Here is a 12,062-nt window from a genome sequence, read left to right as displayed (position 1 = left end):
ACTACATTCCTACAAAAATTCAAACTGAACAATAGGCAGACATCACTTCAGCAAAAGATGTACAAACAGGAATGTTTAGTGCAGCATCTTTTATAAGAGTTTAACATTAGAAAAAGCTTATATGTTTATCATAAGGGACTGATTAAATTAATAAAGGTCCCTCCATCCAACAGAATAGTTATGCATCTGTTAGGAATTATATTGCAAAGAAGTATGGATAGAATGATCCAATTTTAGTAAATACAGCATTTTTACCAGTATTTGCATACATGAAGAAGTCTGGAAAATTATACAGCAAAAATACAATGAGCATTTCGAAGTGGTAGGACTCTAGGTAAATTCAAACATTAACTTCTCCCAACTTTTCCTACAATTATTACTTAATAAAGAATAAAATCCTTAAACATCACACTACTGTCCTTTCCCTGAGAGATACTGCTTCCCACTTGAGCTCCAGACTGGAAATCAGCCCTGACTGCACACAGGTGTTCCATGACTTTGAATGCCACTTACCCTCTTTGGGCCTCCTGTTCCACATATATAATAATAAGAAGGTGGTTTAATTTCGAAAATTCCTTCCAGGTCTAACGTTCTTTGACTTGGTCAATTTCATTCCTAGATAAGTTCTTTCTTTAAAAAAAAATACAAAAAGGGCGTGTGGGAATTTAAATGTCAGTAAACGGTCTCCTCACACCTTATCTGTTTTCCTCGGCATATGAAGTTGTTCCCATTATTCCCTTCCCATCAGTCTTTTGTGAAGGGAATGTTAACGCATTTCCCCAGAAATGTGTCAAATCACTCTAGAAAAATAAGTCTTTTCCCAGAAAGACAATTTTTAAAATTCATTTTTATTGCAGTATAGTTGATTTACAATGTTGTGTTAGTTTCAGGTGTACAGCAAAGTGAATCAGTTATACATATACATATATCCACTCTTTTTTAGATTCTTTTCCCATGTAGGTCATTACAGAGTACTGAGTAGAGTTCCCTGTGCTATACAGTGGGTCCGTATTAGTGATCTATTTTATATATAGTAGTGTATACATGTCAATCTCAATCTCCCCACAAAGGCAATTTTTAACCTATACCTTAAGAAACAGACAAACAAAAAACACTATATGCCGAAATAGCACACCCCGCAACCCAAGCCACAAAAGAAACAAAAGCAAACTACCCAAACACAATCTGCACTTCTGTTCTTATTCCATAGACTCTTGGCTTCTTAAGATCACCTGTTACCGATACATGTGATAAATGATAATAATAATAGCAATTAACCTTTATTTTGCAGCTATCCGTAGGGCCATTCAAACTAGCGAACTCACTGCGGAGCAGCGGAAGTCGGGAAGAGTCTATTTCTTAGAAGGGCGCGGCTGGCGGCCTTGGCTTACTACCTGCCTGCGAGCTACCCGGCACGGAGGCGGCCCCTGCGCGCGAGCGTCCGGCGGGCCGGCGCCGCGTGGCTCTCCGGCGCCCTCTGCTGTGGAGTCGGCTCCACGCCGCCGCTAAGCGCGGACTCTCCACAGCCGTGCCTTCCCTGCAAGCTTCTCGCCATTCGTGGGGTGATGTGAGACTGCTAGGTGACGTGGGGTGAAGTGGAGCTCGCGGAGGGCTGCGGTGGGGGGCGTGTGGAGTCTGAGAAGTAAGGTGCAGACTGGCTGGGGGTGTTGTGGAAGGGAGTCTTTGCGGCGGGGAGGGATGTGCAGCCTGCGGGGCACCATGCCACCAAGATCCACTTTCCCCTGCGCGAGTGTGGTCCTGGCGCCGCCCGTGCCCACACGTCTCCTGCGCCCCGGAGCCCTTTACTTGCTTAGGGAAATGGTAGAAAGCTGGGGGCGGTTTCCCTGTCGCCTTTTAAACCTGCCTCCTTCCCATAAATCGGAAAATCTGTCCTTAGAAGAAGGATAATTTTCTATTATCCTTCCCAGCCAGGGCAGTCTGTATTATGAAAACAGAAGATAGTTTTCAACACGTAAAATGTTGAACATATGTCTTGCAGGTTCTCCCCTCCCCTCCCCCGGGGACCATTTCCCTGAGAGTGACTGGTCTGGAATCGTCCAAACTGCCTTGCTCCACACCCCACTCCTCCCCGACCCCTACTTTCCATCCCCTTAGCAAATACTTTCCTAGATGGTGTATTCACCTAAGAACTGTAATTCTGAGATCTCACCCATTTATGTCCACTTGCTAGCTGTGTGGCAGTCACTAAACTACTCTGAGGTAATGGCATCAACCTCACAGAGTGGATGAATAAACCTCCTTTATTCACTCATTCCACATGTGTCAACTGAGCACCTACTCCAGCTGGGCCCTGGGCTAGGTGCTGGGAATACATCAGGGAGCAAGACAGATGCTTTCCTTACTGTCATGAAATTTGCCTCCCTACTAGGGACTCAGACAATAAACTAATAAATACACGAATGGTGGTAAGTGTGTCCACGTAAGGAACATGGTACAAGGAGAGAGAATACAATGGATTCTGATTTAGGTTGTGAGGGCAAGGAAGGCCGCTCCAGGAAGGGACACGAAAGCTTAACCTGAAAGATAAATAAGCTGGATGAAAGGTGTTGGGCAAAAATCCTGAATTGGGAAAGTTTCATATGTTCTATGAAAGGCCGTGTGAATGGATATCAGGAGTGAGGAGGAGAGATGCTCCAAAGGAGTTTGGAGAATGAACCAGGGGACTATTGGTGTTGTGCATTCTGTGGATTTGGACAAATGTATTATGACGTGTATCCATCACTATAGTCTCAAACAGAGTATTTTCACTGCCCTAAAAATCCTCTGTGCTCTGCCTACTCATCCCTTCCCCTGACCCCCGACCCCTGACAGCCACTGGTCTTTTTTCCTGTCTCCATAGTTTTACCTTTTCCACAATGGCATATAATTGGAATCATACAATATGTAGCCTTTAAAATTTTTTTTTAAACATTTATTTATTTGGTTGCACCAGGTCTTAGTTGCAGCAGGCAGTCTCCTTAGTTGTGGCACATGGGCTCCTTAGTTGCGGCATGTGAACTCTTAGTTGCGGCATACATGTGGGATTTAGTTCCCCGACCAAGGATCGAACCCAGCCCCCTGCATTGGGAGTGCGGAGTCTTAACCACTGTGCCACCAGGGAAGTCCCAGTATGTAGCCTTTTTGAGTTGGCTTTGTTCACTTAGTAATAATGCATTTAAGGTTCTTCCATGCCTTTTCATGGACTTTTATCAGATATTTTAATATGTCCAAAGAGCTAAAGAAAACAATGTCTAAAATCTAAAGGAAAGATTCCACTCCAATAAGTAAAGAGCTTGCAACTTATTCCCACCCTCACAAGAAAAAATATGAACAGATTAAAAATCAGTGACTAGAGATTGGTTCAAGATGGCAGAGTAGAAGGACGTGCTCTCACTCCCTCTTGCGAGAGCACCGGGGTCACGGCTAACTGCTGAACAGTCATCGACAGGAGGACACTGGAACTCACCAAAAAGGACACCCCACATCCAAAGACAAAGGAGAAGCCACAATGAGACGGTAGGAGGGGCGCAATCACAATAAAATCCAATCCCATAACCGCTGGGTGGGTGACTCACAAACCGGAGAACACTTACACGACAGAAGTCCACCCACTGGAGTGAAGGTTCTGAGCCCCACGTCACGTCAGGCTTCCCAACCTGGGGGTCTGGCAACGGGAGGAGGAATTCCTAGAGAATCAGACTTTAAAGGCTAGTGGGATTTGATTGCAGGACTCTGACTGAACTGGGGGAAACAGGGACTCCACTCTTGGAGGACACACACAAAGTAGTGTGTGCATCAGGACCCAGGGGGAAGGAGCAGTGACCCCATAGGAGACTGAACCAGACCTACCTTCTAGTGTTGGAGGGTCTCCTGCAGAGGCGGGGGGTGGCTGTGTCTCACCATGAGGACAAGGACACTGGCAGCAGAAGTTCTGGGAAGTCCTCCTTGTAGAGACGTGGATGGATCTAGAGACTGTCATACAGAGTGAAGTAAGTCAGAAAGAGAAAAACAAATATCGTATATTAACGCATATATGTGGAACCTAGAAAAATGGTACAGATGAACCGGTTTGCAGGGCAGAAATTGAGACACAGATGTAGAGAACAAACGTATGGATGCCAAGGGGGGAAAGTGCGGGGGGTGGCGGGGGGGTGGTGTAATGAACTGGGAGACTGGGATTGACATGTATACACTGATGTGTATAAAATGGATAACTAATAAGAACCTGCTGTGTAAAAAAATAAATAAAATGAAATTCAAAAATTAAAAAAGGGGCTTCCCTGGTGGCGCAGTGGTTGAGAATCTGCCTGCCAATGCAGGGGACACGGGTTCGAGCCCTGGTCTGGGAGGATCCCACATGCCGCGGAGCAACTGGGCCCGTGAGCCACAACTGCTGAGCCTGCGCGTCTGGAGCCTGTGCTCCGCAACAAGAGAGGCCGCGATAGTGAGAGGCCTGCGCACCGCGATGAAGAGTGGCCCCCGCTTGCCACAACTAGAGAAAGCCCTCGCACAGAAACGAAGACCCACCCAACACAGCCATAAATAAATAAATTAAAAAAACTAAAGAACTGAATTTAAAAAAAAAATTTAAAAAAAATCAATGACTATTCTTGGCTACATCAGAGAATTGAGGTCATGGGACAAATTGTAACCACCAAACTGGAGAAACAGGTGATGCTAGAGATTACAGATTATAGTGAACACAGATCAGCACACCTGAGGCAGAAACTGCTGGAATCTGTAAAACTGGGACTTAAATGGTAGCTTCAATGAATTGCTGGTGACTGAGTGTGGACTAACTTGAGAATTAAAAACTCCTGGGGGCCTAATCTAAGCAACCCCCCTGCCCCCGACAATCATGGTGTTTACCCTTCAGATCCTCAACAGGTTTTCTTGGTAAAGATCAGAGAAAAATTGCCTGCTGTTTGGCCAGGGAGAGGGGAGAAGTAACCATTTTGAAATAAGCCAAGAGCATTTTCCATACAATGGCCTACCCAGCAAGGGAGAAGACTTCACCAGAGCCTTCTTGGACTTGGGGTAAGGGAAATTACTAAACTTCAGACCCTCTGGCCATCCGCCTTCACATAAGCGAAGAAAAAACCTGAGAAGTACTTGTGAAGGTCACAGCCCGGGGGACAGGCACACTAAACGACCGAGACCAAATCATAGGATTACAGAACGTGTCTCCTCAACACAGACCTGACGAAACATCAGTAAGGGCTCCTTACTCTTTCAGCTGTGACAGTGGGTCACAGCTGGAAAGAACTGAAGGCTCAGACTCAATGGGGTTTCTAGGGGAAACGAAAGATGCCAGCAGACAAAACCAAAGACGCTTGTGGAAACTGAATCCTCTGATACTACAGATACAGAAAACAGTAAACACAGCATATCTCCTGGCCAAATAAAAGTAAGATGTCATACAAAGGCCTGTCTATGTCTTAATACCTGACAATTCATGATTGGCTTTCAACAAAAAAATTACATGGCATGATAAAAGGAAAGAGTCTGAAGAGACAAAGCAAGTGTCAGAACCAGATTCAGGTATAGCAGAGATTATGAAATTATCAGACTGAGAATTAAAAATAAATATGATTAATATGCTAAGGGCTCTAGTGGAAAAGGTGGACAACATGCAAGAACAGATGGATAATGTAAAAGAGAGATAGCAACCCTTAGAATATAAAGGAAACGCTAGAATAAAAAACACTGTAAAGAAATAAAGAATACATTTGATGGACCCATCAGATGATTGGAAAGGGCTGGGATTAGAATCAGAGAGTTTGAATATATATCAGTAGAAACTTCCCAAACTTAAATGTAAAGAGAAAAAAATAAAAAATGGAATAGAATATCTCCATTCATTGTGGGACAATTCCAAAAAGTATAACATATGTATAATGGGACTACCAAAAGCAGAAGAAAGAAAAGAAACAGATGAAATATTTGAAGTAATAATGGCTGGGATTTTTGTAAGATTAATGATAGAAATCAAACCGCACATCTAGGAAGTTCAGAGAACACCAAGCAGGATAAGTGCCAAAAATCCCCCAAAACCCACCTAGGCATATCATATTCAAATTGCAGAAAACCAAACACAAAGAGAAAATCTTGAAAAAAAGTCAGAGAATAAAAACACCTTACCTAAAGAGGAACACAGATTGTTTCCACAGGGAGGCTTGTTCTGTATGCCAGTCTGAGTCTTGCCAGAAGCCTGACCAAATGGCAAGGCCATTAGCCACATCCATGAGTCAGTGAGGATACAGCAAGCCTTCTTTGTTGAAGCGACCTGGACAGACATCCACACTGCGTGAAGCTCTGCCCATTGTGCCGAGAATCCCTTACCATGCTCGGTAAGGGAAAGGTCGTTCTCAGGTTGGATGGCAGCTGCGCCCTATTCCTGCTCGTTAGTAGTTAACTGGGAGGAGCCGTCAGGTGTGCTGATCAGGCCCATTTATGGTCCAGGGAGGTCTTTGTACCTGGACCCTCATAGGGCCAGTGGAGGCACTGGCTCTTTGGGCAGTATGCCAGAGAGCCAAAGGGACACTCCTGAGAACTTTTCAGGGAGTTGTGAGACCCCATCTGGGCCGAGTTTTGCTCATTCCTATATGTACCATTTATATAGAAGATTCCTGAGCCACCTCCACCAGGTGACTTGAGACATCTTCTTGTATCCATGACATGATTGGAATTTATGGTCTTAAGATTACTTCACAGCCATGAATCATGTGCTCAATATCCACCAAGGCCCAATAACAGGCCAATAATTGTGTCCCAAGCTAAGACAGTGGGGCTCTCTCATTCATCTTCAGACTCACCAAGAAAGGCAAAGGACCATCACCATGCAGCCTCTCCAGGTAATCTGGTACCTGGCCCCGAGTTCCTAAATGGGGAGCCCATCAATCTCCCTTGAGGCCCCATTATTGAGTGACCAGACCCAGGGATGTCTTTGGGAAAGCCCTTGCCCAGATTGTCCAGAAGAGGGCGCCTGAACACCATTTTTACATTATTCTTTTCGTTGGTCAATTTTTGCTATTTTTGCAGTAAATTTTTTTTTTTCCTGTGCCCAGGAAGAGGGCAGAGCTATGGTTTGGGGCCTGCTGTGGCACTAGAAGGTTCATAGCAGTTGGTCTGATGGGCTTTGTGGGATTCAGACAAGTGGGCAGAACTGAGGCCAGTCTGCAGCAGCAGCAGTATTCGTAGCTCTGCAGCTTGTGTGCTCATCAATGAGTGTCCATAAAAATCCTTCTTCTTCCTTGGCTGCTGGGCATTGACCCTAATGAGTGAGAGCTCAAGGCACATCTGTCCCTGTAGTACTGAGAAAACTCTCCCAGCTTCAGGGAAGCAGTGGGCTCTTTCTGATTCCTCTACTGTTTTGTTCCATCTGTTGTTGTTAGTGTCTTATTTAATCATCATCATGGTAGCTAATGTTTATTGAACACCTACAGCTTGCCAGGCATTGTTCTGAGTGCTCTACATGAATCTCTTCATTTCATCTTCTTTTCAGCCCTATGAACTATTATTAAGATCCCACTGTATGGATGAGGCTCAGAAAGCTGAAACAGTCCGTCGAAAGTCACAAAGCCAGTACGTGGCAGAGCTATGATTTGAATCCCTCTGAGCCCGAAGTTTGTCTTCTTCCTATTAAGCCACAATGCCCTCTACACTTCCTCCTCCCAACCTGCATGCCTCTACCACTCCATGCCATCTCAGCAGCACAATGTCTGTGTGGGTCCTGGGTTTGTACGGTGTCTTCCAGGCAGTGAGCTCAGAGATGACACTTAGCAAAGCACTTTCCTTTCTTTGTTGGGATTGAGACGGATTGTCTTACATGAGAAACCAACCACTCCGTATACAAAGCACACTGGTTAAGGGCAGGGGATCCCAGCCTTGGAGATTTCATAAACTAATAATATTAGTAAAATAAAACTGGGTTCTGACATAGGTCATTATCTTTTAATTTTACCAATTAAGACCATTTAAAAGAACACCATTCATACTCCTACTACTACTAATAACAGGCATAATATCCAATCCTTATAGAGAAAGTTTACCGTGTACCAGGTATTATTCTCAATCTTTCAATGAACTGATAAATCCTCACAAAAATCATATTCAGGGCTTCCCTGGTGGCGCAGTGGTTGAGAATCTGCCTGCCAATGCAGGGGACACGGGTTCGAGCCCTGGTCTGGGAAGATCCCACATGCCGCGGAGCAACTGGGCCCGTGAGCCACAGTTGCTGAGCCTGAGCATCTGGAGCCCGTGCTCCGCAACAAGAGAGGCCGCGATAGTGAGAGGCCCGCGCACCGCGATGAAGAGTGGCCCCCGCTTGCCACAACTAGAGAAAGCCCTCGCACAGAAACGAAGACCCAACACAGCCATAAATAAATAAATAAATAAATAATTTTTAAAAAATGGTTAAGATAGTACATTTTAAAAAAATCATATTCAGTTGGCATTATTTTTATCCCCATTTTGTAGAAAAGGAAACTGAAAACGAGAAATATTTTGTAAATTACTCCGGACTCTGCCAATGACCATTATAGTATACTCTCTCTCATCTGTGTTTCACAAAAGCTGTCTTTATTTATTTTTTTAACATCTTTATTGGAGTATAATTGCTTTACAATGGTGTAATTTTGGGATGATTCGTTGCCTATTCAGAGATGCGGGGTACATCGAGTTGACTGTGGAGATTTAATCCGCTGCTCTTGCAGCCGCTGGGAGAGATTTCCCTTTCTCTTCTTTGTTCGCACAGCTCCTGGGGTTCAGCTTTGGATTTGGACCCGCCTCTGAGTGTAGGTCGCCTGAGGGCGTCTTTTGGGAACTCTGAGGTCTTCTGCCAGTGTTCAGTAGGTGTTCTGTAGAAGTTGTTCCACATGTAGATGTATCTCTGATGTATTTGTGGGGAGGAAGGTGATCTCCACATCTTACTCCTCCGCCATCTTGAAGGCCCCTCACACAAAAGCTATCTTTAGAAGAAACCATCAAGCATACAACGGAAGCCCTGATCTCAGAATTTAGGAATAACCAAGTAAAAGCACAGACAGCTTGGGGTTTGCATCTTGGGCAAATTAAATGCTCTGTGTCTCTGTTTTTTGAAATTTAATATGAAAATACTAATATCTGTTGTGAGGAGTAAATGACTTAATATATACTGAGGCCTAACCCAGTGACTGGCACATAATAAGGACCCCCCCAATACATACCAGCTGCGATGTTTATCATTGTTATTCCTTCTGGCACAGCCTTGCAAACTCATGTTTTGCTGGGAAGAAACTGAATATGGATACTACAGACTAGTCCTGTTACTGAGGTCAGATAGTTTCTGTGACTGACTGTACCCTCCAATTTCCCCCTCCTTGACTGAACTGAAGCAGGCAGAAATGTTTGGGCTTTACTTCCCATTGGTTGAAATTGTTGTTGCCATAGCAGCACTCAAGCTTTCCTTCTGAAAACCCTGGGGAACAGGTGCTTCAAAACTTGTTCTGAGACTTCTGCAGCAGCTGCTCCCAGGTTGGGTGGTTGCTCAGGTATCGAGGGTTAGTAAGGGTGGGAGGGCTCTGCAAAAATCATCTGCAGTGGTTCTCCCCATTCATCACCCAGACCCCAAACCTGACCACACCCCTGACCCTTCACACCCATTCTACCCATCTGGCCTCTCATTAGGAAGGTAAAGGGAGAAGAGGGACTAGGAAAGGCCAGTGGGAGGGAGGATAAAGAATGATTTGTCCTACCAATATGTGAGGATAAAATCCCAGAATTTTCCTTCTCATGTTGGAGCACAGGTCTCCATGAGGGAGTTCTAAATAGGATCTTTCCATGGATAATGACCCTGCTTCATTGGCTTGGTGTTAGAAGTCTTGTATTTGGCTCCAAGTCAATTCATCAAGAGCCATTTTACCAAAAGTCAAGACACAGAATGACCAAGTGAACAAGTGGGCCATTCTTTGAAGGATCAAGTTACTGTATGACTAATTTGCCAGAGCTTACCAAATTTACCAACTTACCAAAAACTTTTTTGTTGTTTTTTTATGTATTTATTTCAGCTTCATTAAGGTATACTTAATATACAAAAATGCACATATTTAATGTATACATTTTGACAAGTTTGGACATATACATACAACCATGATACCATCATGACAATGTTATTTTTAAATACAGAGTTTGCTGTAGTTTTCTTTGGGCTAGTAGGCATGGGCAAGGGCTGTGGAGAGCCAGTTCTACAACGTTCTGTGCCTCCAGACATGTCCCCCTGCCATTCTTCAGTCTCTCCCCAGTCTGGGATAGGCAACCCAGGAAGACTCTGTTCTTCTCCCAGCAAATCACCCTCTCCTCCACCCCTCCCCTCAGCTAAAACAACGTGAACTTGGCTGAGGGCCTCTTCCTGTGTCCTCACATAGCCTTTCCTGTGTGTGTGTGTGTGTGTGTGTGTGTGTGTGTGTGTGTTTTCTACCTGGAAGTTCCATTTGAAGAAGGCATCATGAACAAAGGTAAGGTCTATCTGCTGCTTTTATTTATTAAATAAATTTATTTATTTATTTTTGGCTGTGTTGGGTCTTTGTTGCTGTGTGCGGGCTCTCTCCACTTGGCGGCACTTCTCATTGCAGTGGCTGCTCCTGTTGCGGACCATGGGCTCTAGGTGCGCGGACTTCAGTAGTTGTGGCATGCGGGCTCAGTAGTTCTGGGACGTGGGCCTAGTTGCTCTGGGGCACGTGGGATCTTCCCAGACCAGGGATCGAACACTTGTCCCCTGCATTGGCAGGCAGACTCTTAACCACTGCGCCACCAGGGAAGCCCTACCTGCTTCTTTTAAATAAAGTGATTATCCTGGATCAGTGCTCAGGGACCACCACCTCCTGGCTTCAGGCAACACTCAACCAAGAGGCTCCCTTTCAGTGTTGAATTAGCTGGAACCAGGGTTCTCCCAAGGATGTTGAAGGTGACAAAATACACTTGAAGGCCACATCATCCGTCAGCTCTGAGCTGGGGAAGGAGCTATGCTATGCTTTCTGCGTCTGGGGGTGGGGGAGAGGGGGTGAGAAGAGCCGCACGCGGGCCTAGACAGTCTCCTCTTGCGTTACCTTCGCAGAGGTAGGCCCCTCCCCCTCCGCTAGCGTGGTTTCTATCCCCATGTGCCCTCCACAACAGGGAAGGCGGTGAACAGAACTGGGAGAGAACCAGATGATGCCCTGCTCCCTCTCCTCCATAAAGCCCTCTGAGTAGTCACTGCAGAAGTGTCCCTTGGAGTCCTCCTTGTACCTGAGCTGGTCACCATGAATGGGCCTCAGGCCTGCTTTGAAACACACTGTTCTCCCATTCGAGACTCCACACCACCCGTCTTGCACATCTAGGTGGTCCCAATGGGGCAGGGTGCGGGGAGCATGGGTGCTGGGGGAGAGGGTGGAAGAGAACAGGTGGGTCTGTGTAAACCCCTCATGGGCACCTGGGAAACTTCTGAGATGTGCATGGCCTATGATGGTGACTCAGGGCTGTTACTGCATGAAAGGAGGCCTCCTGGGCATTCGGTCTGAATGGTGCTGGCTTAGCAACTTCCATCAAATTTACTAATCCCATGTGACACAGAGAACAAATATGCAGAGAATTCACAACTTTATTGAAAGTACAAAAACATGGCCTGAAACAGTGGGTCAATGACTCTACTTCTATTTAATACACTTGGCAGGCATTTGGGGAACTGCTCTTGGTGGCGAGGTAGGCAGAATTTGAATCTGGCTCAAAGGCACTTTGAAAAAACCTGTCACAGACACCATTCAAGACGAAATGGGGGCTACCGAAGGACCACCGATGATAAGGGACCAGGCCATGATGCATGAGGGCACCTACAGGGAAGCAAGGGTGGAAGAAGCCAGGGCGGAGGAGGCAACAGCATAGGAGGAAAGGGCGGCATGGGCGGCACGGGCGGCATGGGTGGCACGGGTGGCATGGGTGGCCTGGGCGGCATGGGTGGCACGGGCGGCACGGGTGGCATGGGTGGCCTGGGCGGCATGGGTGGCACGGGCGGCATGGGTGGCACGGGCGGCATGGGTGGCCTGGGCGGC

Source organism: Balaenoptera borealis (genome assembly GCF_965194805.1).
Source record: "Balaenoptera borealis genome assembly, chromosome: X".
NCBI lineage: Eukaryota > Metazoa > Chordata > Mammalia > Artiodactyla > Balaenopteridae > Balaenoptera > Balaenoptera borealis.
This window is presented reverse-complemented; position numbering follows the sequence as displayed.